We start from the raw sequence: 25,065 nt of genomic DNA on the forward strand, positions 1-25,065 counted from the left end.
CTAATCTACAAATTTCAAGAACCAGATTTATTTGCAAAACCAATTATTCTGCTATGCAAATCTCCTCTCTTCCTGCAGCCCGCTTGAACGGGGCTTTTTACAGCCACCATAAGATATAGACACTATTCAAATATTTAAATGTAAAACTTATCTATATTTCTTTTCAAGCATGCCCAGGTTCTGTGTGGTGCAAAGTTAATTAAAATCTTTATAATCAAATGCAGGTTTCCTGACCTTGATCCAGGCCTGAGAGGCTTTAACCTCCGAAGTCCTCACTTAACCACGGGTTAGTCCTCACTTAACCACAGGGGACCGGGATCCACCAGAAGCCCCTTCACTCCCAGTCAGCTTCTCGCTGAGACCCACGTCCTGCCCATTAGTGTCAGACATGACAACCCCGTGCAGCACCCAAGGCACCGACACGACCTCCCTGCGCTGTCTGCGGTGCCTGACCTGAATGCAGGGCGGATAAACGCGCGGCGCCTTCGTCCCCGGCCGTCCTCTGCGGCCCTTTCCCACAGCAGTGCCGGTGGGAAGGGCTGATTGCACCTTTCATCTGTCAGAAGGAGCAAAGTCGAGCGGCTGCAGGCAGGGTTCTGCAGCAGAACCAGCCCCAGACAGTCCTCCCGTCTCCTCCCAACTGCAGGGTCCATAATCCTGTGAAGTGCTGTCCACTCCCTCCTGCTGTCCCAAAGCGCAGCCACGTCCTGGTGACTACGGAGCACGGTGAGCACAGCTCCCAGACACCAAGAAATCAACGCGTTATCCTAAGCCTCCTGTCAGCGACAAGCATTATCACAGAAGCTGCTGCAATTAAACCATAAAGCTGCGGATGGATGTTAAGTACTTTACCGAGGAGCAAATTAAGGAAGCATTAGCCAAAGGATCTGAGGGAGGCGACGAGGGGGCCAGACAGCAAAGAGCTACGTCCTGCCGGGGCTTCCAGGGTTAGTCCTGCTCTGTGCCCGCTCGCCACGTAGCCYGACCGGCCCTTTGGGACTTGCCTTGTGGCCGGAGGGGCTCCTGGACCCGTGGACCGTCACAAGAAGGGCAGACACAGCCCGCGGCCCAGGCGTCACCAGGCAGCTCTGAGCAGCCAGGACCCACATCCTTCTTCTGGGTCATTCTGAAGCTGCGGAGAAGCTGAGACCATGGAGATTTTGAGTCAGAGGCAGTGCAGATATTGCAGGATTACAATTTCTGAGAGAAACAGTCTTTATTCTCGCTCTATGGGTGAAATATCTACAGTCCTAGGCCTGGATATACCAACAAAAATAGCTCCAAATCTGGATGATGCCATACGGGTAGAAGATCACCCAACTGCCCAGGAGACCCCTGGGTAGCTCTGTGCCCACCTGAACCTGACTGAGAAGCAACTACTGGTCCTTATTTTGCTTCAAGTTGATGAGAAATAGCTGCCTAAGTCATTAATAAATCACCACTATCAGATTTACACATGGGGAAATTCCAGCTGTCCCCCCACTGCTCCGGAATGGCTTGTGCACATGGAGAAGAGCCTGGCAACACGTGCTGCTGGAGCGGCAGGCTCCTCTCCCGGGTACCGCGGAGCGAGGATGAAGGCGGCTTCCTCCCTTGAGATAGAAGTGAGACTTCTCCTCTGGGAACACAAATGAGGCCGAGTCCTACTSAGGTCTGGAGCAGCCCGTTTTCCTGGGATCCCCGTGGGGCTCAGAGATGGGAGCTGGTCATCCCCAGTAGCCAAAGGCACGGAAGTCAAGCCCAGCACTGGTTCCAGCAAGCCAAGGCTCAAGCTTTACACATTTCAGATAGGGGTGGCTTTAAGCTGGTTTCCGCAGTCTGCAGATTGTTTCTCTTGCTCAAATAATTCAGCTTTAACCYGAGGCTGTGGCTCAATCCTTGCTGTCAACACCCAGCGCGGAGCTGTGCTTGCAGCTCCTGCGGGAACGGGGAATGTAGCATGAATCTCTCCGACTCCCTCCAAGTCTAGCAGAGCRGCTTTATGTTTGCAGAAATCAACATAAATAAAAATAAATCTGACAGGCTCTAGTCTACGTTCCTCCACCATATCCCTGTCAGCACTGGATTTACCTGCGTTGCTTTATACTCGAGAGCTTCGATACGGGCAGGTTTACAGCAAGACAGACCCCAATAAATATTAGCAAAGATATGGGGTCACTTTTCAAATACATCACACAGCAATTTGTCAYGTGTCACCTGTGGGTCCTGGGCAAAGTGATGGCACAAGAGGTCACATTCAGGCTGCCCTGCCAGCCCATAGCCCATTCAGGTGTCCTGGCATTTTCTTCTTGGGACATCTCTACCCGACATGCACCACTCATTTTAATTACTGCTATTAACCTAAATTATGATCCAAATTGCTTTYTCAGCTTAAGAACTACCTTTATTTTCCCCTCTTAGTGCTGGCAAACAAGACTCATAAACCCCAAACGCGGGACACAAGTTCTTTTGCCTCCTGATTACACCCATCTTTTCCCCATCTCCTTTGAATATGAGGAATCTTAGAATTTGTCACACAATTAGTGGTTTCGAAACATCAATTCCCGGCGAGGGGGGAAAACTGCTAGCATTCAGGTGCCTTTGTGAATCACTTCACTTGCCAGTCAACCAAATTTCACTCACTCGGAGACAATATATCTGCACTATAAACCTTAACCTCGAAACATAACTCACCAAATTTACTGAGTAGCCTGTCATCGCCGAGAGCAACGATCCTTAACCCCTTATCTAGCTCTGGGGGACCATTATCTGCAGTGGTTAATTTAAGCTTGTTTTAAGTAATAAAAAAGTATCTCTCTCTGCTAGAAATGCACCACTAATTCCACTACTGCTTCATTATTCAGCTTCATGCCAATAGTGATTATTGCTATCGATTTCTCTTCAAATTAATTTTCAAATACAAACCCTACTTCTTAGCCAGTGAATATATCTACTGGTCAACTTACCAAGCMTTTTTACTAGCCAGAAAAGGGCTGCAGAAGCCTCTGAAAGCAATGAAGCAGAGTTTAAATCATCCCTGTTTGCAAAATGAGCTCTTCTCTTTGCAGCTCTTTGAGCTGCCACCCGGGCTAACAGAGAGGCAAAGCCAGGCAAGGAAAACTGCATGGGATCTGGGCACTATTCAGGGACAGAGGGCAGAGCTACTCTCACCTTGTCCCTCTGCTTCCCTCTCTTTAGCAGAGCCTCTCAAACCTCCTCCTTGACGTTTGCTTACCTTGGTGCCAAGCTCTTGAACCTTACGCATGCAGTAAATGCAGCTGAGCAGGGCTTGGGTGGTGATACCCCTATCTGGGCACCCATTTCTCACTGCAAACACAAGCAAATAAGGACCCAAAGTGCCACTTACGACTCTTGGACAACACCGCTGTGCTTCCTCCTCGCTTAAGGCCAGGCCTCAGGCACTAATATTTAGGGGTGAAAAAGAAAAATCCTGCAAAACAACAAAATTAAATGGGGGGTTAATTAAGAGGGCAGATTAGGAATATAATGATCCATAAACTTCTGAGGGCAGTACGACTATGATCCATCTGTCAGCTGGGCAGGTGTAGTTCAGCTCTGAATGCAGTCACGGCAGGGGAGAGCTCTAGAGGAACCAAGGAGGAGACCTGGGATGTGCTGTGCAGGCAGGAGATAGGCTGGGCATTCACCCTGCACCTTCACAGCATGTGCTGGCTTCCCTCTGCTGCTTGGAAGAGCCCCATCTAGCACCCTCCTGAAGCAACGTGGGAGAACGTGGAGTCAATTCCCGACTCCACAGCTCCAACCACTGGCTGTGACACAATGGATGCTTCCGCCTGATGCTCGCCTCGCAGGATACAAGCTGCCCTTTACCCAAAGCACAGCCCCGAGGAACTGATAGCCCCAGAGACCCCTTAGACGCAGTTGCCAGCGGAGGCGGATTAGGAGACCCCGTCTCACATGTCACCGGAATGGCTGGGAAGGTGCAAAGCCTGGGGGCTCGACTGAGTCACGAGCAGCTCATGAAGAAGAACATCTCAGAGGGCTCYGTGCCGAGGCCGAGATCCAGCCCGAGGGCTGCGAGCCGCACAYGGGTGGAGGCCTAAGACAACAGCCACTTGGGAGCGGCCCAGGATGCTGCTTATCCTCCCATCCCACCTCAGGATCCTTCAGCACTACTCAACCCTCCTGGGTCTTGCACACATTAGCTAAGCTTGTGATAAGAGATTAATAGGAAAGCCAAGATGTGCTCCCAGCCGGCAATGGTGGATTCCCCCGGGGATGCTGAGACACAAGGGTGCTTCGCCAGCTCACTCTGTTTGAAAGACTCCGTCAGAAACCTGATTATTCCCCACTGACCTGCTGGGTACTTAGAGTAGCTCAAGTTGTTTCAAGACGAGAAAAATATTATCATTAGGAGGAGCGGTGCTCGAGCAGTCTAGCAATGACAGCTCGTGCTTCGCTAACGCCCGCGCAGAGGCTCGTGTGCCAGAGGGTAACACAGCCTCTGGAAACGCGTCCTGCACGCAGAGCAGAGCCCTCTCCGCCAGGAAGGTCGGACCGAGGATAGGGAGCGGCTCTGCTCCCTCATGGGCAACTTGGTGTCACCCAGGACTCCCAGGTCCCTTTGTGYGGAGCTACTCTCCAGCAGGTCACCCCTAATCTGTCCTGATTCCCAGGGTTATTCCTCCCCAGGTAACGTGGCATGTGCGTGAGGAAAGGACAGGTGAAGGGAAAAGGGAGGTTGGACACAATGTGCAGGTTTCATGGGGAGGCCGAGGGCCAACGAGTTCATGCTGCCTTGCAAAAGGCTTTGAGCTGCTGCCACACACAACAGCGCGCTCCGATAGCGTGAATTACTTCGGCTTTCAAAGGAAGACACGCAAGAAGAACAAAACCAACATCTCTACAAGTTGACGTACGTTTTTTGCCTCTCTTTCCACAATGGCAACTGTTTTTGAAGGCAGAAAGGTGTACGGCGCACGCACACCAAGGTTACAACACTCGCTAGGAGGACCACAAATCAGACGCTGCCTTTGCAGAGGGCATTGGGGAGCAAGCCCGAGACATCCTGCTTCAGCAACTGCAAAAATAGCAAAGAAAACCTCTCTGCTGGAATACATTTCATTCTGCATTAGGCGTTATGGCTTCTGAGAGCTGCTCCCGTGCAAAACCAGCATTGTTACTTAAGAAACAATGCATCAAACCCGCAGATGGGAACGGGTTCTCCTGGCAGCGCAGCCAAAAAAGCCCTTTCTCTTCTCTCCCCTCCTGTAACAAATGGCCTCTTTCCCCAGTCATCTGTGTAACTTTTAAAGATTAATATCCTACGTGGCACGACACAGAGTCGTTTGCTTCCTTTTAAGAAAGCTTAAAGCTCTTTAGAGACCGGGTTCTACTTTCAGAGTTATCTGTCTACAGAGCAAACACGTTTCAGAAGCTCGGCCGGTTTTCAGAGGAGGGGTTAGATAAATGAAGGGTTACCAAGTGTGATCTTAATGGACTTCCATTGGTTTCTGTTGGGCTTTCATCTATTTTATTGTCTTTTCTTTAAATTTGCAAAGGACTTGAACTGTGAGCAGAGCCCTGGCTTGGAAGATGTCTTGGAGCCGGTGCYGAGGGCTGCGCTGGGAGCACATCTCTGCTGACAGGGAAAGCCTGGAATAGAAGCTTGGGTGAAAAATCTCAACCTCAAACCATTTTGCTGGTCAGGACTGGTGTTTTCCCTCTCCTAGGATGTTGTGAAATTTCTATCTTTGTTATGAAAGAGATGCCAGCTCTTTTCCCCAGGGATTGCTGGGCGAGCRGAGGCTCCCGCGGCCCCCGCAGGCCTCCCGCCAGCAATGTGTGAGCAAGGGAAGCCGGCGGGGAACATTTTCCATTGCACTAAAGACCCTTAGAGGCTGCCAGAGTGCAGGAGAGGGGCCTTGATGTAATGGAAACCCTGTCCCCAGAGAGGAAACGTGAACAAGACCCTGMCCTGTGCAGAGGCCCTGAGCTTTAGAGGGGAAGAGGGGACTTCTGRTGTTGGCATAGTTGCACTCAGAGAACGACTTAGCACAAGAACAGCAGCAAAAGCGCCTTCCCCCTCTTGGCCTTGCAGCCTCCTCTGCCGACACGGGCACCGTGCAGCCCTCGGCACCGCGAGACGGCTGCGTGGGGGAGAGGGGCCGCGTGCGCTGCAGGATGATCCCGCGCACGGCCCCAGCGGCGCCCGCCCCGCGTGGACCAGGCTCGACCCCGTTCACACTCACCCACCTGCAGCAGCTCAGCCCCGTGTTCCTTGCTGCAAACCCAGCTCTCCGGGTTGACGCCAACGTCTCCAGGTTGACGCCGTCTCTTCCCACAGCGGCGCCGTTTGCTACCGCGGATGCGGCACCAGGCTCCGATCGAGGGCAGAATTCGGCACTTGGGACAGCAGCGGAGCTGCTTTTCTCTTTTTTTTTTTTAACTGCCTCTTTCCAGCTGGGAGAATAACACTTTGGCGAGTCAATGATAAAATGGCTTAATGTAATAAACATGAATCTGTCAGACTCAAGTGCCCTAAAATATTCCAGGCTGCAAACGCAGGACCAACAGCGAGCTTGTTGATACAGCCTCAAGCCAGAACTAATCAGACATAGACACCATTTGCTTTCAATAGGAATTACATTCAAGAGGGCTGCTTYCTGCTCGCAGGGAAGGACGGGAGGCGAAGGAGGGATGCGGGAAGCGGGGAGCTCTCCCCCGGCAGGCCCCACATCCCGGCCCTTCAGGGTCTCGCTGGGAAAGACACTCGCCATGTGCCGCAGATCCTGCTGACTCAGCTCACAGTCGAACATCTTCCCGGGAAGCAAAACACGCAGATAAATAAACCAGCCCTTTTTGTGGGCTGGGTTGTAAATAACGGGAACGAAAGCAGAATCAGCAGCCAACAGGCCCGGGCTATAAAACTGCACATGTTGGTGCTGCATTAGGACAAGAAAACAGTCCTTTACCTCAGCGATCTGGCACTGATAACATTAATTAGCCTTTCAAGTGGCCCTCCGAAGGCTCAGAAAGCCAATGTCACTCTGTTCTGGGGCCTCTGCAGACAGACACAGAAAGGAACTGGCAGGAATTCAGCGCAGATGCTTTCCAGCCCTGTTATGCTGGGTGTAAATCCAGCCCAGCTCCACTGACAGAGGAAGAGTTGCGATTTACATCAGTGAAAACGAGAGCAAAATTCATTGGAATTAGCCCTCCGAGATAATGTGATCTGATCATTAGGGATGGGTAATTAGAAGCGCTCGAGCCCGCAGCCACACACAAGCACAAAGCCATCCCCGGCGAGGCGGGAGCGCGGCCAACGCGGAACTCACCACCTTCGCCCGCCACTCATTTCGGGTCCCCTTTGCTCCCGCTCCCGGGGAACTTGGTCTCCCCCTTCGGTGCCTGGAGYGGCAGCTCCTCTCTGCAAACTCGGGGATTTTGGGCAACTTGCAGCGAGTGCAGGTCGTAGGGAGCTTGGCGTGAACACGACAAGGGCTTCCCGGTGCTAGGGCAATAAATAACAATTAATAATAATTAATCACTTAATGATGCTGCTCCCTGATCACTCATGATGACAATTTCATGGCTGCTACCACCACATCTTGGGACAGGTACGGCGAGCTCGACCTTTCCTCCTCCCCAGCTCTAYGCTGCTGTCATTCTGTTAAGCCAAACCCTCGGCCTGTGTAAATCAGCACAGCGAGAGCGGCTTCTGATTAACGCCAGACAGRGCGGGAATTACATCCTCCATGTATTTTACCACCTAACAACCTCACACCCATCAAGGCAGAGTCTGGAGCGCGCAGGACTCTGCTCCTTAGCTGCTGTCCCTGCCCTGTGCAGGGGACATCGGMCCTCAGACGCGCAGGCACGACGGCTTCCCCTCCCTGCGCCTGGCTTCCTCCTCTGATGATTGATGCTCAATTAGYGCTTCCCTCTTTAATTGCATTTGATCACCCCTGAAACACAGGATTTTAGCTGACAAAGAGGCCTGAAGCCCCAGCACAAGCCCCGTCCTCCTTTCTAGAGGGACAGGCCAGGAGGCAGCGCTCCCCCCACCACGAGGGATCTTTTCATCCTCCTCTCCCTCCTCCTGGGTCTCCTTCTACTTTCCCAGAGGCTGCACGAGAGAGAGGCCTCCCTGACCTCCCCATTGAGGCTCGTTCTCCTTCTCTATTCTGCGCCGTTGCTTTGCTGGATGCCCCMTCCCTGCTTTGTGTGCTCTCATTATCCTCACTGCCATCAGTCTGAGTCATTTTATGTCCCTTCGCCACCTTCCCGATGACACTGTTTGATAGACACCCCCAGCGCCGTTACTGCCTTGGCAAAGTTCTCCATTTCTTCTGCAGCCAAGCAACAATCTAAGGGGCCATATCAAAGGTAATCTAGGAGAAAGTGCCCACTCTTATTATCAGCACAATATGGGTCTGCAATCTGATAATGATAAAAATCTGCCCCTTTCCTTTTGCTCTTATCATTTAATKGGAGCTAAGAAACACATTTGTTTGTTAATAACRTCATAATTGGAGCTATCTGCAGAGMCCCACCRGAGGAAGCAGGAACAACTCGCGCCTCTGTGCAAAGCATCTCCCTGAGAGCGGAGCCCTACGGCGCTGAGCTGCGGCCGTTCTGCTTTGCGAGTGCGCGGGGCAGCTGCAGGGCACCCAGGCCACCCCTGCACCCACCGGGCACCCCCAGCTTGGTGCCCACGGTCCCGTCTCCGCTACTAGGGGAGCCGGCAGCTTTTGCAGCTCCTTCTGCTGCGGTTGAAGGCGTCGCTGTGCCTGTTTGCAGCCGAGCCTCGCCGCATGCCCTGCTCACCTGCGGTGCCTCCTGGCTCGCTCTGCCATCTGCCAGCAAGCGGGGACAGCTGGATGCATGCAGGGTGGGAAGGGAAGTGCGCACGGGGGGGCTGGTTCTCCCAGCAAGGAAAATACCAGGCTGTGRGCCAAGCCCAGAGCGTCCCCATGAATGGGARCGAAGCCTCGGCCCGGGTGCRYGGCAGGGAGCRCTGGCTGCGCCCATCACAACCCTCRCGGCTCCAYRGGGAAYGGCRGTATCAGAACAACCAGGAAGGGAGTCAGGGCACAGGGTGGGCAGGAGGAACCCAGCTGCCCCCCCGGGCCATCTCCCTGGTGGCATCGCACCCTCGGCAGCCCCACGGCCGGGCCCTGTGAGCAGGATCCCGCGTCACAACCCGCTGCAGGGAACCTGCTGCCAATGCCCCACGCAACAGCCTGCAGCAGCCTGCGGCTCCAGCACCGCGGGTTGCAGAGGCACCCCAATTAACACTTTTTGTTAATTTAAATATTGGCTAGCACACCAGGAGACGGAGCCCTRTGAGACACTTCATTTTTCCCTCGCGAGCGCAGGCCAGCACAAGGCACCTGCAGAGCTGAGAGCGGCAGCCACAAACCTCGGCCACTTCTCAAACCAATTTTGGAGCAAATTCCTGTGCTTAGAACCTCTCCAAGAATTTACGAGAGCTTTGCAGGGATCTTTCAGCACCTTCTAGGAATTTTCCAGCATTTTACAGGAATTTCTTGATGGAGCAAGGTTTTGGATCCATGACTTCGCCCACAGTCACTCGGCAGTGTGTCATTAAAGCGACTTGGATACGGCCCAAGAGAAAAATCAAACCCTTATCGCTGGCTCCCCCCTGCCTGCAGCTCCCCAGCGCTCGGGTGTGTTTATGTATCACCCAGGAATTAAAAGAAGTAAACAAAAAATTGATTAAATTTGAATTGGACCTTATCACATCTGGAGGGGTYTATTAAGGTGTCAATCAAGGGGAGCACAAAAACACTAAATCTTATCTTTAATGGCATTTAACAGCTGCGAGCAGCTGCGCTCTGCACGGATGGGAGCGTGGAAGGAAGGGGCACAAATGCTCCAAGTTTCCTGCTCCAGGGCCGAGTGGCTGCCACCCCAATGGGTGTCCTGGGACCTGCCACGTGGAGGGGACAGTGCTGGGCTCTGCTAGGAGCCCCCAACAACCTCTCTGGGGGAGAAACCCATGTGGCTCTTGGCCTCCCTGCTCCACCACTACAGCCCTCAGCCCCACCAGGAGRCTCTGGCTTTCTTATATCCAGGAATAAGCACTGGTTTGCCATGAGCAATGATGAGTGTTTGATACAGCAAGGGTGAGAGACTAATTAAAACCCAGAGCTTTATGATTTCGTTCAGCTCCTGCAAGAGCTGCCTGTCGAGGTTTATTTATGTGAGTTTTAAGTGTTCTATGCAAACTGRAGCGCCTGTGCAAGGCCTGGCTGCCCGGGCCGGGGAGGAAGAGGGCGGTCGCGGTACCCACCATGACAGCCTCGGGCACCACGCAACAGTCCCAAGTGCTGCCCAAGGGTCCAGGCAGGCTGTTCAAGGTGCTTCTGTCTTGACATCAATTCCCACTCACAACTCACCTGAGCTAYAAGCGGAGGCGAACGAGGGCCCTGGATTTCACTTGTGCTTAGCTAAAGGCAGCTGGAGAACTTAGTGCTCCCGGCTGCAGGACCCGGCTGCTCTTTGCTGGAGCCCTCGGCAGCTGCGGCTGCTCCAGGGCCTTCCTCCCATCCACCCAAAGCCCCATTTAAACAAAAACCAGGGCCCAGCTCCTGCAGTCCCAGCTGCTTCCCAAGGGCTGGGACACAGAGGGCAGAGAGCAGAACCTGCAGAGGGGCTGTGCACCACACAGCAGCACACAGGCTGTTTGGGGCTGGGCTTTAACACTGGGGTATTAAACCAAGTTGAGCAGGGTCCCTGTGGCGCCCAATGCTGCACAAGTGGGCCAGGAAGCCAGGCCCTGCCCTCCCATGCTCCACAGACACCCCAGACAAGCAGAGAAGCAGGAACAGCCCAGGAGCCCCAAGCAGCACCTGATCAGTCACTCTCAACCATTTCCTTTCTTTAGAAATAGATAGGATACTTCCTCTCCTGCCTACTTCCCAGGCCACTTTGGAGGATTAATTAATATTGGATACATGTTTGGGGCTGACATACTTTTAAGCAGTTAGTATTAATCTGATTGGAATTGATCAACTCTGGCTTCGCGCAGTCCCAGTCAGCCACTTGAGCCAGGACTGATTGGTGAAGCCACCGCACACGGGTGCTCCATGTCCTGGGCCAGTTTTAGACCCCTTGAGCACATCCCCAGCACCCCACACTATGGGAATGCACCAGCCCCTTGGAAACTCATCCCTGAGATCACCCAGCTAAGCAGGGAAGGGGAGGGTGATGATCTGCCTGAAATACCATCCAACAGAATATCCCACGTGAAGCAGCAGAGAATCTCTGTTTTACCAGTGCTGGCTCCACGCCCRGCATTCAGCCCCATCCTCCATGCCAATCTTGGTCCAGCTTTGCTTTCGTGCTCTCATCTGCTCCCCATCTGTATCGCAGTCTGCAGCCTGCTCTTTGCCTCTCTTTCTGCTCTGTGTTTAAACCCTGGAATCAAGAAACAGGGATTCTGGGAAGATCACAGCTAAACCTGGAGGTTGTAGCCACACACTGGTGGAAGCACAAGCCTCASTCATCGGGGAGAGGGGTTGGCTGCCACTCACCTCCCGCTCTCGGGGGTCACACACGTGGCCTTCAACTCCGAGGTCATCAAAGCCACGTTACTGATGCTGGGTCTGTGCTGAGTGGGTCCCCGCGCCCTGCTCACCCTCCAGGCAATGCATCACAACAGGCTCCCCCTGAAAGCTGCAGCAGAGCAGTGCCACATTTAAGGATACGTCCCCCTGGTTTGGGACCCTGTAGGGCCACGTCACTGTGAGGCGGCGCCGCTCCTCCGCCACGGCAGCGGGCAGGTCGCACCCTGCGCTGCTTCCTGCCCTCCGCAGCGCAGGGAGAGCCGCGTCAGCCCCTCCGGGGCAAATAACTGGGGTGCAAGTTGCGGGAAAGGCTCTGAGCTGCCTTGGGCTGGACCTCACCAGACCTTCTGCTTGCACAGCCCCAATGCCATTTTGCCCAGTGTGCTGCTAGGGATCACACAAGATCCTAAAGTCTTTACCTGATGTTTCCTGCTRCAGTGGGTGGCAGGGGAGCGCCCAGCAAGGCCTGGCGAGGCAGCACGAGGGCCTCGCTGCCCCCGCGGCCAGGAGGGCACTCGCGCTGACTCTGCCCAGCTCCACGCACACCCAGGCATGTCCTGCATCCCACCTGCAGAGCCGAGCGCTGCTGGCTCAGCACTAGCCTGGCCATTCTCCAAAATTGGATTTCCAATTAATAGCGTCGACTCATCACAGAGAAGAGGCGGCTCAGGTCTCAGCTGAAGGTCAAGGAACTTCAGGCAGCACAGGATGAATTTTCAGCCCAGAAAAGGTCTCCCACATTCCCTGCATCACACCAGCCAGGTCTCAGCAGGAGCCTCCTGCYCAGCCAGGCTGCTCGAGGAGCCCGGCGGGGCTGCTCCCGATCCAGCAGCTCTGCCAAGAGCGCGGGATGGAGGGAGCCCTAGGGAGCTTTTCCCCAGCTGCTGGGCCATGGGGCTGGATGGGCATTTCCAGCCCCAGCCAAGAGACAGACGTACAAGTTGGGCAGAGGGGCCACTGTGGCATCTGGACAAGTTTATGGAGGAAACCTCAGCTTGCACCGAGCCCTTCCTCCCTCCTCAGCCTCAGACCATCCCTTCCAGGATAGGGCCCTGGAAATAGGGGCCTGACCCCATGAAGCACCTCCTCACCATTTGCTGCATTTTGAAACATTGCCCATTCTCCTGCTTGGGCAGAGGTTCAAGATTGGGAGTTGGAGRGGAGAAGGGGGAAGAGACCGTATTTTATTTATAACTACACATTCATTTGATTAAGAGCCGTTTCTGAAAGATTTGCTTTAAGAAGTGTGAAGGGAAGGGCTGCAGTGGTGGGGCAGGGGAATTTGGGCTCTCCCCTTTTCTCCAAGCAGCACCTGGTGCTCCCGCTGCCCCAGTCCGCTCGGAAGCGCTGAGCGGAGCAGGGCCCATTCCCAACAGAGGCAGCTGCAGCTCTGGGAACCAGATGCCCCTTCCTACACCATTAGATCGAGGAGCCTCCATCGTCCCCTGTGCACCATTTACATTCTAGGGACGAAGAAGGGTTAAATGCCCAGCACAAAGACCAAAACTGCAGCTGCTGCCCCTTGCTGGCCCTGCTGCTGCCCCCGAGCACCACAGCCTTGCGGGGCAGCAGCGCCACCTTCGCAGGATACTCCCACCATAGAAATTCACACATAAAAAATCAATTAACTCCCCGTGTTGTTGATTATAAATCAAGTATTTACATAATTAATTATTATATCTTTAATAAATGGTATGCAGGAGAGGAAGCTGGCAAAATATAGCCATTCTTTCGGCACCATCAATTATTTGGAAGGGAAGGCAATTACACTAAATCTTCCTTCCACCTACCTCTCTTGTCAAGGGAAGTATCTCCCCCTCCCTCAGCCAATTCAGAGCCTGGAACTGGGCCTTCAACATCCCATTACTAAATTGCTTAAGCAGCATTTTAAATAACAAAAAGGGATATCATTTAATTTTTTTTCGAAACATGAAAATCAATAAGCTGTCCTTCAGCTTCCCGGAGCGACCGGCCGGGGCYGTCTCCCTCCGAGCTGATTCAATTTGCAGTCTCACTCCGAGCAACCAAGGCTTCAAAAAATCACCAGGCTGATCTCACGGGCTCACCGGGGACTTTCTCGAGGAATTTCTTGTGCTGAATTCGATACCCTGTCCTTTTGGGAAGGAGATGCATTCCTGGCATTATTCGGAGACGGCCCCTGCTTAGTAATCGCTGCGAGTTACAATTCCCACGTGCCCAGGGAAACCAAGCACTGCACGGGGAATCCTTGGGCTTCCCAGGCAGGGGTGGCTCCAGGGCTGGTGAAGAGATGCCTCAAACAGAGCAATGGGTGCTTCCTACCTGGACACCCTCAACCAAGTCTGTCCTCTGTAAAACTGGACTACACCATCCATCCCGTGCTTCTCRCCAAGCAGTGGGCAGTGCCCAGCACAGCTCTAGATGCCACCACGTCACTGGAGAGGAGCTGCTCCCCACCAAGAGCTCCGTGGGGAGAAAAAGCAGAAGTCCCTCCACAGGCACTAGGTATTAGGAGCAAAGCAGGAAGAGTGTCAACCAGCAGAGCAGCCCATCTGCAAGAGGGGCCGGCAGAGGCTGCCTAGGGAAGGAAATCGCGAGCACAGCCCAAGCCCCTCTGCTTTGCACCTTCCCTATCCCAGGGAACTGAGGGCTCTCTGAGCCAACACTTTCATCAGGAGTATCCTTCCTGTGTGAAATTCCAGGAGAAAAATCCCAGGGCTTCCTGTCTTTCCTCAAATGCCTTCTGTTCAAGCARGACCACCTTTCCCTGCCTCAAAGCTCTTGAAAGGAGCCCGCGTATGACAGCAGGGGAGCTGTATCACCATCACGGAGGGCTAGGCAGAAAGCAGCTCATTTCTTATAAAATGCAGTGGGAAATGATGAGCTATTAAAGGTTTTGCAGCAGAATCAAGCAGAAACATAATTRTGCTCTGGAAGCCCTGACGTCAGTCACCACATTAGGTCATGCTGCATAGTGGGAGATCCCTGTTCAGCTCTGCGCGCAGCAGAATCTCATGAGTGTCACCTCGTTACACACGGAGYAAGGAAGAGGTGGTGCCCGTAACCCGGCTGACTCGCACAGCCCCGTTCTGCAGCCACAGGGACAGGCGGAGCGGCGTCCCCAAGAGCAAACACAGGGAACAGAAAAGCAGCGGCCCCACTCCTGGTTGCTCTGGCCGCTCGAGCGGCTCCTCGCTCCGTACAGACATCTGGGTGTTTTCTCCAGAGCGGGCGTTTACACAGAGCCCAGTCACAACAGAGCAAATTCTAACAGCTACCGAACCACCATAAACAACACTCGCTTTGAAACATTTTCTCCATCTTTCAGGCTTATTGCAGCATCTGTTGATCACATTAAGTTGTAAGTGTGCTGTCTCCATGGAGACCGCAGCGGCTCCCTGCCTTTCCACTTACTGTATGTGGCTTCAGCTGAAAGCAGAGTCACCCCGTGAGTCAATCTCTGCTCCCTGTAATGAAAGGAAAGGATGTCACGGGGCTGATTGTCAGATAGGGTGGATAATGAAGCCACATTTGTCTTTAYATTTCCTTAAAGGGACATTGGTAGCAAAGTGACACCTCACATAGGGGTTTGTGTAAAGGCTGTGCTAAAAGACAGCCCTTAACAGGCATCTTTCATGCTCAGTGATGTCCACTCATCCGTGGACAAACTCTCCCTATCATTTTGTACAATAACTCTAAAATGACCAGAAACTATTTTGTGAAACAAAAAGCCACAGGCAACAGTCACTCTCCAAGTGGAGAAAAATCCACACTTAAAAGCTCCTTTGCTTTTGATCAACGTGGAGCCCCTTGCAAGATAAGGAAGGAAAATATCTTTTTGTCATGGATCAGGGTTGAACTGAAGCACATCCAGTCAGCACAACGTGACAACAGCAGCAAGCTGGTAATTCTGCTTGAAGAATTCATCTCGTCAAAGGATTGGTAGCCCTGGAACCCTGTCTTTTAGCTGTGCATGTTTTTAATTCTTGCAAAGAAAATACTCATCATAACATCTCAATTCACATTTTACAAAGGCAAATGAAACACCAGATCAACTAATGGCAAGAAATAAACTCTATCTTATGATAGATTATTCTAAATGGAAAAAAAAGCACCTTTTTTCTTTTTTTCTGTTCTCCCAAGCTTAGAAGGCAACAGAAGCTGACCAGTGTTCACACCCTTTACGCGCTGACAGACTTGATTCACGCAATGTTCCTAGAGGGACAGGGGAATCTGAGCTGATGACAGAGGAATATTTTGTGAGCAGAGCCACGGTTCCTGCCTGTGACCACGTTTCCAACCAGCTCATCATCGCTCTTCCTCTCCCTGTGCCAGACAGTCCCCTCTCTGCATCCTCCCCCTGAAGCCCCTGTACGAACCACACGAGTCTCCTCCTGGGGTCTCCTCTGCCCGAGCAGCAGCAGAGCTGCTCCCACCAGGAGCTCTCCTGCCCCAGGGCCGCCGGAGCCGCTTGGTGCCATCGCCCGGAGAGGCTGCAGAGGGCAGGGGCACCGGCTGCTGGGGACACCCGCTCACTGCCAGCACCGGGCTGGAAGTCCCTGGCTCTGCAGCGTGCAGAGCAAGCAAGCAAACTCCGCGCTCTCCTGTGAAATCACGCACTGCACCATTTTCACTCCATCCCTCCATATGGCTGCAGCAGGCCACCTGGCTCCATTCCCCCTTTCCAGAGACATTCATCCAGTTCCGGGGGATGAGGAAGGCTGGSTTTGCTGGGGGCCTCCTTCCCCCCACTCTGTTTCAGCGCAGAGGGAGTGAGGAGCAGCACGGCCTTTGCCGGGGTAAACCAACGCGCCCGTTCGCGGCATCACGTATTAACGGTGACAACAGGGCAGAGCAGCTGCGCGATGCAGCAGGCTGGGACACCCTGCCCTTGAACTGTTGCAAACGACGGCACTGCCGACGGCCGCGCGAGCGGTCTGGAAGCAGGCCCTCGGCAATACCCTTATTCCACGCTTTCCTCCTCATTTACACCCATCTCTCCTGGGAATAGCATCGCAACAAAGCGCTCAGCAGCACCCCTTGCCCCGGGATGAGGGCTCTTTAAGGGGCACTGAGTTTCCCTGTGGTTCCAGGCTCTGTACACACAGGCCAGACCCCTGAGATGATTGAGTGTGGCATCCCAAAAGGAAGRGAGGGAACACAAATAAACAAACTGCTCTGCTCCAAATGAAAGAGCTGCTGGATTTAATGTGACAGGGCCTGGGATGCTTCATTTGACACAGACTGGCAGCAGTCTGGTGATTGGCAAGCGCTCAGAACAACGGCTCTCCGGACTGTCATAACAGCGYAAGCTCATCCGCAGAGCAGCCCAGCCAGCCCCGAGCAAAGCGGGGGATCTGCTGCRCTGTGCTTAAAACCCAGATAAGCTCCATGGCTTGGGACTCACCACTGGCAGGTCCTGGGAGGAGGTAACCTGTGGAGGCCACATCACACACACCTGGCTGAGCTCTTCAATGCTCACGGGGTTTTCTGGCCTCTGGAATGAGCTCCCAGGCCATCAAGAGCCRGAGACTTGTTGCCTCCTGCACTTATCCATGGACAGAAAAGCCTGAGGAAGGAAGAGGGAGAATGGCTTAGCTGCCCTGCCAGTAGTAGCGGGTGGGTGAGAATTAACTCCTCTTGTGCTGCCAGCCCCGTGTGCAGCCCCGCGCTGCGGCATCGCTGCTGCTCCCCCAGCAGGTACCATCTGCTGAGCAAAGCGCCAGCCTGGCAGCCCCGCAGGCAGCTGCGCAGGGATGTGCTGGGAAGGGGGAGGCTACAGCACTGCCCCCAGAGGCAGCCCAGGGCAGGAGGCTCCGGCCTCCAGCCAGGAAAGCTCCTGCAGGGACAGGAGGAGACAGGTGGATGCCACAGGGCAGGGCTTGCTGCTCCCCAGCCATGGGCAGGACATGGGGCCTCTCCTCTCTCCCCAGTCGGGGTACATCAGAGATAACAACAGGAGGGTTTCACCCCACGATCAGCCTTCCAGTCCTGCCTAAGCTGCTGCAAAGGCCACGAGCAAGAGAAAAAGCTCTATGAGCTCAACCTATACTGCCTGAGCACTACCACAAAGCTCAAATCTGCCCATGACACTGATTCCCTTTACGCAAAAGAAGGGAGCAGGGCATGGAAAAGCAGCAGTCCCACAGATCCTCCATCCCCACCCCAAAGCCAGCGACACTCCCATCTTCTCTGAGAAAACACACAGGGAGACTCACAGTCACCTCCAGGAATTGCTACCCAAGCTGACAGAGGGCTGCAAAGCACCCCTGGGATTTTATCTGCACAAAAAGCCCCCTGCGCTGCACAGCGAGCTCGTTCTGCACGGCGGCACGCTCGGCTGCTGGGCTCCACTGCGCTCGGGCGGGACGTTGCTGGCACCGCGGCCGGCGCCGCCTCCTGCTCCGGCTTCGCCCCAGCGCTGGCTGTGCCAGCGGAGCAGCTGTTTGGGTGGGAAGAGGCGCGTGTGTGAGCGCGGCTGCTGCTCAGCTGCTGCCCAAGCTGTACGGATGGCTCTGCGCTGGCACTGCCCAAGCAGGCTGGYTTAAGAGGCTGCATCTGCATGCAGGATCACATGCACTTTGCGGTGGTGGCAGAAAAGCTTTCCGAAGCAGCCAGGCACCAGCCTCCTCCCAGGTTAATCCATGCAGCTCTATGTGTTTGAGAGTATTAACAATCCCTGCAGCAGCAGCACCCGCCTGGCTCCCCAGCAAGGGAGYAATGGGGCCCTCCGTACTGCGGCTCCTCTCTGCTGCCCCAGCCCTGCTGAAACCAGGAGGGCAGAGAAGAGCCAGGCACCAGGGCCGAGGCAGCCAGCCGAGCAGCCGCACGGATCTGCCCACGAGCTCTTCACATTCTCTCCGCGATTTCTTCCTCTTTCATTTCCTCTGGCCAAAGGCTTCCAAGGCAATAGGTGGTAAGGACACTAGGAAAGACACTGGCTGTCGTTACTTAAAGATAAATATTTTTTTTTAAAGGGCAGCTGGTGAAACCTACAACCCCAGTTGCTAAAATCAGCATCATCTGTTATTTCCCATACCGTCGCAAAATGTTCCATTTTATCCGAGCTAAAAACAGATTTTCTCTGCTGGAAACATGCAAATATCATTCCTTCATAAAAAAAGCCACCAGATGGGAACTTAATAACTATAGACTCTAATTCTCATTGCCTGGAGTTGCAAAAAAACCCCTCAAACTTTGAAAATTTTTGTTTATACCCCGCGCTTTCAATGGTTTAAATATGTTTCCATGCCCAGGCAGCTGGCCCCCAGCCAAGCTGTGCTCAGACTAAGGCTATTTCTCCATTCAGGGCTCCGAGTGCAATGAGTGGTGCTGTTCTTGGCTCTCTGGCTCTTTCTGCAACAGGGAGATTTACATGGGGTAATTATTGCAAAGGTGAGCAGGTGGGAGTGCAGCAGGCCTGCAATAGCTGCCCTTTTTCTCCGTGCTCGTTATTCGACTCGCTGTTCACTTTTTTAATATAAAGTCTGTTCCCCCCACATCAAAACGTCTGTGAAGCGAAGCAGCCATTTTTCTGCTCTTGCTAAAGTATGTGGGAGAGGAAATTTTATTGGAGTTTTATGGATGCCTAAATGGCTCTGCTGTAGGAGGGAAAGAAAAAGAGCCCGGAAAGGAGATGGACAGCGCAGCACAAAGCGAGAGTGATAACCCTGGGCGCTCCAGAACCTGAGCTGGGGAATAGAGAGCCCAGAAAGAGCAAAAGAAATAAATTCTTCATGGATCCATTTATAACCAGGACAAGCGTTTGCTGCGCGGAGACCAAAAGCTGCCGCTGACAGCGCAACTCTCCCGTGTTAACTCTAACTGTCCTACGGGGTGGAGGTGTGGGCTGGTGTAAAACCACATTTGCAATCCGTAACCAAAGCAGAAATAAAGAGAAATCCAGCTACCGAAAGGAGGTTTATCAGCCCTCAGAGGCTGAAATGAAAATTCAGGAGGCAGGAAAGAAAATCTCAACATTCATTGGGACAAGATGAGCCCTCTTTACCTTTCCATGTCGCACAGGTAACAGGAGGCTGAGTCCTGTTCTCTGGTCATTAATCCAGAAAGAGAGGCCTGAGATTTCACCCAGCCACTAACTGATAATTAATTTCCCTAAAACTACTGTTAGTCTCAGCATCCTGGGGGTACAGAGARGAAATGAGGGGGAGGCAGCGCGGGACGCATCTCACACTTGCATCTAACCTGTTTTCCACATGAGTTTCTCAATGATCAGACTCAATCTACTGTAAAAATTTCCCAGGGAGAGAAACCCTCAGCGCATGAACCAAAAATGTAATGATCTGGGAAATGTATTCCTCTTTAAAAGGGAAAAAAACTGTCGTTTCACCTCTGTGCTCCCACCTTCATTATTCACAAACTATGCAGATTTCTGGGYTACAGAGGGGAGAGGCAGATCCAGCTAATGCCCTGGGCTTAAGCCCTGATTAGGGGCCAACTGCCCCTGGGAGCAGCAGCCGAACGGCGTCGGATGCGGTATCAGCCTCCCCGAACCCCGACTCCGGCCTCCCCATGAGCAGCTGCATTAATAGAAACCCCAAGACCTGGTCACACAACAACTGGCAGGKGGACAGACCACTTGTCTCTCCTGACATTAAGCACCTTCCTGGACTCTACTGGGAAAAGATCAACTTAAATGTGTGATTTAATCAACCTGCAGCAAAATATATCATTAGCTAAGATATTTTTGCATATTTTGGCCATCCACCGTAATGCCCAACCCTTTGTTTCCTCTTAAGTGCCTGGCCGTGACGGCTTCCTGTGGCAACGAGTTTCACAGCCTAATTAAGCAGTGTGTTAAGAAGCACTTTTTCCTTTTAACGGTTAACGCAGTTCTGGCTACGTCTGAGCTTCCAGCTTCAGCTAAGAGGCCTGGTCCCCAATCAGCGGCGCTGCGTGTGCATCCCCCGGGGACCGCTCACCCACTGCGCACCTCGGCTCCCATCAGCAGGGCACTGAGCAGGATCCAGCCGTCGGCTCCGAGGGAAGCGCTGCCCTCGTGCTGGGAGGGTCACGTCGGGGCAAAGTCCCCGGGATCGAGGTCTTCTGCTGGAAACTGCTGTAGTTTCGGGATTAGACTCGCAGTCCGCAATGTTCCCCATTTCACAGGGGAAGGAAGAGAGCTGGATCTGAGATCTCCTCTAGACTGGAGGATGAATCGTTATCACCTCGAAATGAGAGGATTCCATGGGCGTGTGAGCAGGCGGAAAATCTGAGCAGCAACAGTAAAGGAGGCCAGACAGTCCCCAGGACAACTGCAGGTGCCTTAATTCAAACCACAAGACCTTCCTGCCAGCTTTAAATGCCACGCAAACAAGTGAACCCTTTACAATTGTACAACTAGGCTGTAGCAAGCCCTTTTACTGCCACAAACCTGGATTTAACACGCCCTAGCACATGAGAAACAAGGTTATCAGACTAGTCAATATCACCAGCCAAATCTGTCATCTAAGGAGAATTGTTACCCTCATTACACCAAATGTTTTCTGTAGAACAGCGTGGGGCAACAGGGAGAAAGCTCATGTCCACCCAGTATGCCTGAAAATGCCCAGGGAATAGGCAGGTAGGTAAGGAGGACTCCACATTATTCCCAGTAAAACCTTAATCCGAGTCTGTGACTGCAGATACACGATTCCCACTGCTCCATGATCACCCAGTCCCACAGGCTGGTGCAGAACTTGCTCTAATTTCAAATAGCCCTTGACARCAGAGCAGGGAGGGCTGGGGGCTGCAACCCAGGTCGGGATTTAAGGGCATCCTCTATCAACCTGAGGATTTAAGTGCACAGCCCCACTCAGCCCCATTCCTCTCCCCACGAGGAGACTCACCTCTAAGTGACACTCTCCTCCTCCCRCGCCCGAGCGCCGCTGCATCATCCAGAGCTCCCCAGGCTAATTTCCTCCCTCAGCGATGGTAAATCAGATCCTCCACCTTCCCCCTCCCCTGGAGTTTCTGAAAGGTCTTTCAACTCTAATAAACTCAGGTATTTATTTATCAATCTGCCTTACCTGAGGCACATCATATTACAGAGGCCTGGGTCACAGTGACAGCGCTACAGCGAGTTTTAAAGGGAGCAATGGAAATAGRTAAGTAATTCTCTCTCCACAATGCCCTTTCTGTTTGCATGCTGAAGCTGAGAGCAGCTCCTTGCCTTGGACACACCTTCAGAAACACAGTATTTCACACCAGCACTGAAGACATCAAGGTAAGCAGCAATGGAGCCTCTGGAGCCAAACAAACAGCCCCTTTTCCCTTTAAATTACAGGCACTCACACACCACCTTGGCTCCTGTCTTTTGCTGCTTCCTCCCACTCCTTAATCCCTTGAAGCTGCTGCACACCTGCAGCCCGGGCTTTTCAGAGCATTTGTACTACATTTTGCACTGCTAGAGCCATAATAACGTGAGAAAAAGGGGTCACGGCCTGGCTGCCCRGGGGAGCAGCAGCAACAGCCCCTTGTCGTGTCCTGCACGGCGCTGCGGCAGCTCGGCCGTAAGCAGCCGCTCCAGCCACACGCACTGAGGCCGATCCTTAGATTTAAGCACTCGCTGAAGATTTTACAGGGCCAGAGGCTTTAACTGGGCCAAAAAAAAAAGCCTCCCACTGCCAGCAGAGCTCCTTGCTACGAGGCTTCTCTGGTGTCCCTTTACCAGCTGATACAGAAAGCAGTGGCCTTTGTSAAGAGAACACAGCAGAGCACGAAGGGCCCTTCCCAAGCAGTGCACGCTCCCTCGCGGGCCACAGCAAGCGGGTCCCAACAGCCACCCCAGGAGCATCGCTTTCTTGCTGCATTCACAGGCGAGAGCAGAACCAGTTTCCTCTTGCATKAAGTGATCTACAAACATGCGCTAAGAGGTGCACAATAGCTAGAGGACAGGAAGATTATATACATATATACACACACATATATATATACACACGTACACACACCCCTGGAGTCACACAGCACTGCCACCTAGTCCAGGGCTCTGGCCACGCTTTCCCTTGGGTACTTCAAACCAGCAGTGGACTGACCAGCTTTTACCCCTAAATTCCTGCCCACCGTGGGTTTCATTTTGGCTCATAAAGGCCTTTTAATGCTTACATTTGCCTCAAAGGGTGAAAAAAGGAAAGTGTGGCGTTTGTTTAAGCGTCTTTATTAGACCTGAAACAAATACTGCATCATTTAACTTTGAGGGTTTTGTTAGTGGTGTATCAGTCGTGTTCTGCAAATCACAGACTCAGGACTGCATCTAACCCCTAATAAGCAGGCAAACTGCTATTCGTCCACCTCCCTGCTTTCCCCCAGCTGCTGTTATCTCTGTGTGAGACTGGGAGTTGGAGGAAAGAATGACCCAGTGATTGTCTAAATCAGCCCAGCTCTAATTTACTGGAATATGGTTTGAGCAGCTAATGTAACACCCACTGAGAGCAAGATGGAGCTATCTCCAGGACTTCGGGAGGCTGGGAACATTCACTTAAATGGCATTGTCTGGCTGCACTCACTGGAGGGCCTGCTGTACCGCAGAGAGCGGTTAACCCTTGGGGTGGGAAATTAGGTCAAAAGAACTCCRCTTTCAGCTGCAATTGGAAAAGTTAACTTTTCACAGAGAGTGTGGTGTCCTGTTTGCCTCCGGCACTCTCCTGGAGCAAATCACCGGAGCGATTCCAGCACGCAGGTAAACACACACCGGCAGAGGCGGCCTCGGGATGCGCTCGGCCTGCGGGAGCTCCTTCCCCTCACCAGAATGGGGACGYGTCACTTCCCTGAGGCTGCAATAAGCAGCTGGTCTCTCCCTAGATAGAGATTTTTTTTTTTTTTTGGCCCCTGCTTGAAACACTGGACTGAAACGCACACAAGTCAGTGCCTTGCCTGGCTGCACTGTCTGGAAAATCACCTTCCTTTCTGTCCTTGAGCTCTTCCTGATGAGGAAAGGAATAATTCCTGCTCTGCCTAGCTAAGCTTTGAGACAGACCCCGGCTCTTCTCCTGAGCACGTAAAGCACCTGCTACCCCAGGACAGCAGCAGCCCAGGGGGCAGGAAGATGCTCATCACACAAACAGCTTCAGTTTCACCAACAAGGTCACTGCAAGCTGTTACCAAGTCAACACTCAATTCTGCAAATGYGAGGCAAGGATCCTGTTTTATCAGGCTTTCAGGAAAAAAAAAAAAGAAAAGAAAAAAAGGTGTTAGTTTCAACCTGCTTTTCAAATACAAGTGCCCATCTTCAAGAAACACTGCTTCCCAATAAGCTCCCCACAGCACTTCACAGAAAAGCAAGTCAGTATCAATCTAATTATCCCTGTTCCACAGAGGAGGAGACTGGGGCAGAGYGGAGCTGGAGCAGGAGAGGTGACGGGCAGCACTGGCAGGACAAGCCAGGGCAGAGCAGGGACAGAGCCAGGATGGCTGGGACCCCCACACCTGCCACATGCCCCCCCTTTAAAAGCAATGGCAGCTTTAAATGTTGTGAGCACCCTGAGGCACAGAGTTCAGCAGGGAAGAAGGGGTTACCAAAGTGCCCTGGACCAGCCCTTCTCTAAATTGTCCCCAAACTCATGTGTTCAGGAGCTTTACCAAAAGATGCCTATCTCCTGCCACCTTCCACCCAGCCCTGCTTCAGCTGCAGATAACACTCATGTTCCTTTTCATTAGCAAAAGGCAAAACAGCAACAGGAGGAATGTCACACTGTCAGCACCAACTTTCTTAGCTGGGGAAATCACTGGTGTTTAATTGCTCCCCCAGCCACAGCTCCAGGTGAAGCTCTGTGTAATGCCTTTACCTGGCAAGGCACAGGGCTGTGTGCAGGTAGCCTGTAACCCTGAGCTTTAAAACCTGCTCTTGCAGGGAGTGGAGGCTCCGCTCCATTACCCCTGCCCGGAACGCTGGGCAGGAGGGAGCACCCTTGGGCTCTGGAGGAGCCGCCACCTCTGCTCCCCTCCCACAAGGGAGCTCAGGAAGGAGCTCACTCCTCCCCTGGAGGGGTCTGCAGGCCCCAGGGCAGAGCTGCCAGTGGGGCTGGAGGGACAGTCCTGGGCACAGACCAGCTGCAGGGTTGGGACAGCAGCCTGCATGCAGCAAACCTGCTCACAGCTCCTCATCTTCCCATGCACCTCCCTTGCCACGGCTCTTGTGCACTGGATCACGCTCAACCACCGAGATTAGCGCATCATCACCCAGATGAAGCAGAAGCCTCTTTGTATTCCTTAGTGACACAGCTGGAAACCTGGCCTCCGGTCAGGGAAAAGCCTCTCATTCCATTTTGGAAATGCCCTTCCCAGAGAACTTTTCCTTCCTAACCGGCCTGGAGGCTGATTGTAACTGTACTAAAAGCCACTTCAGAAAGAACAATGTTAATGAATGTAGCAACATCCCTGGAAACAACAGAGAGCCAAAGCGAGACATTAAAGCGAAGGAGACAGCTGGGAGGTCAGCTCACAAAGGCACTAACAGGCTGCAGAGGCAAAAGCCCACGGAGGAGTCGGCAGGCAGCATCACAGAACCAATTTATGTTCTCCTCGATGCTCCCTG

Source organism: Nothoprocta perdicaria, unplaced genomic scaffold (genome assembly GCF_003342845.1).
Source record: "Nothoprocta perdicaria isolate Ctin4 unplaced genomic scaffold, notPer1 scaffold_157, whole genome shotgun sequence".
In the NCBI taxonomy this organism is placed as follows: domain Eukaryota; kingdom Metazoa; phylum Chordata; class Aves; order Tinamiformes; family Tinamidae; genus Nothoprocta; species Nothoprocta perdicaria.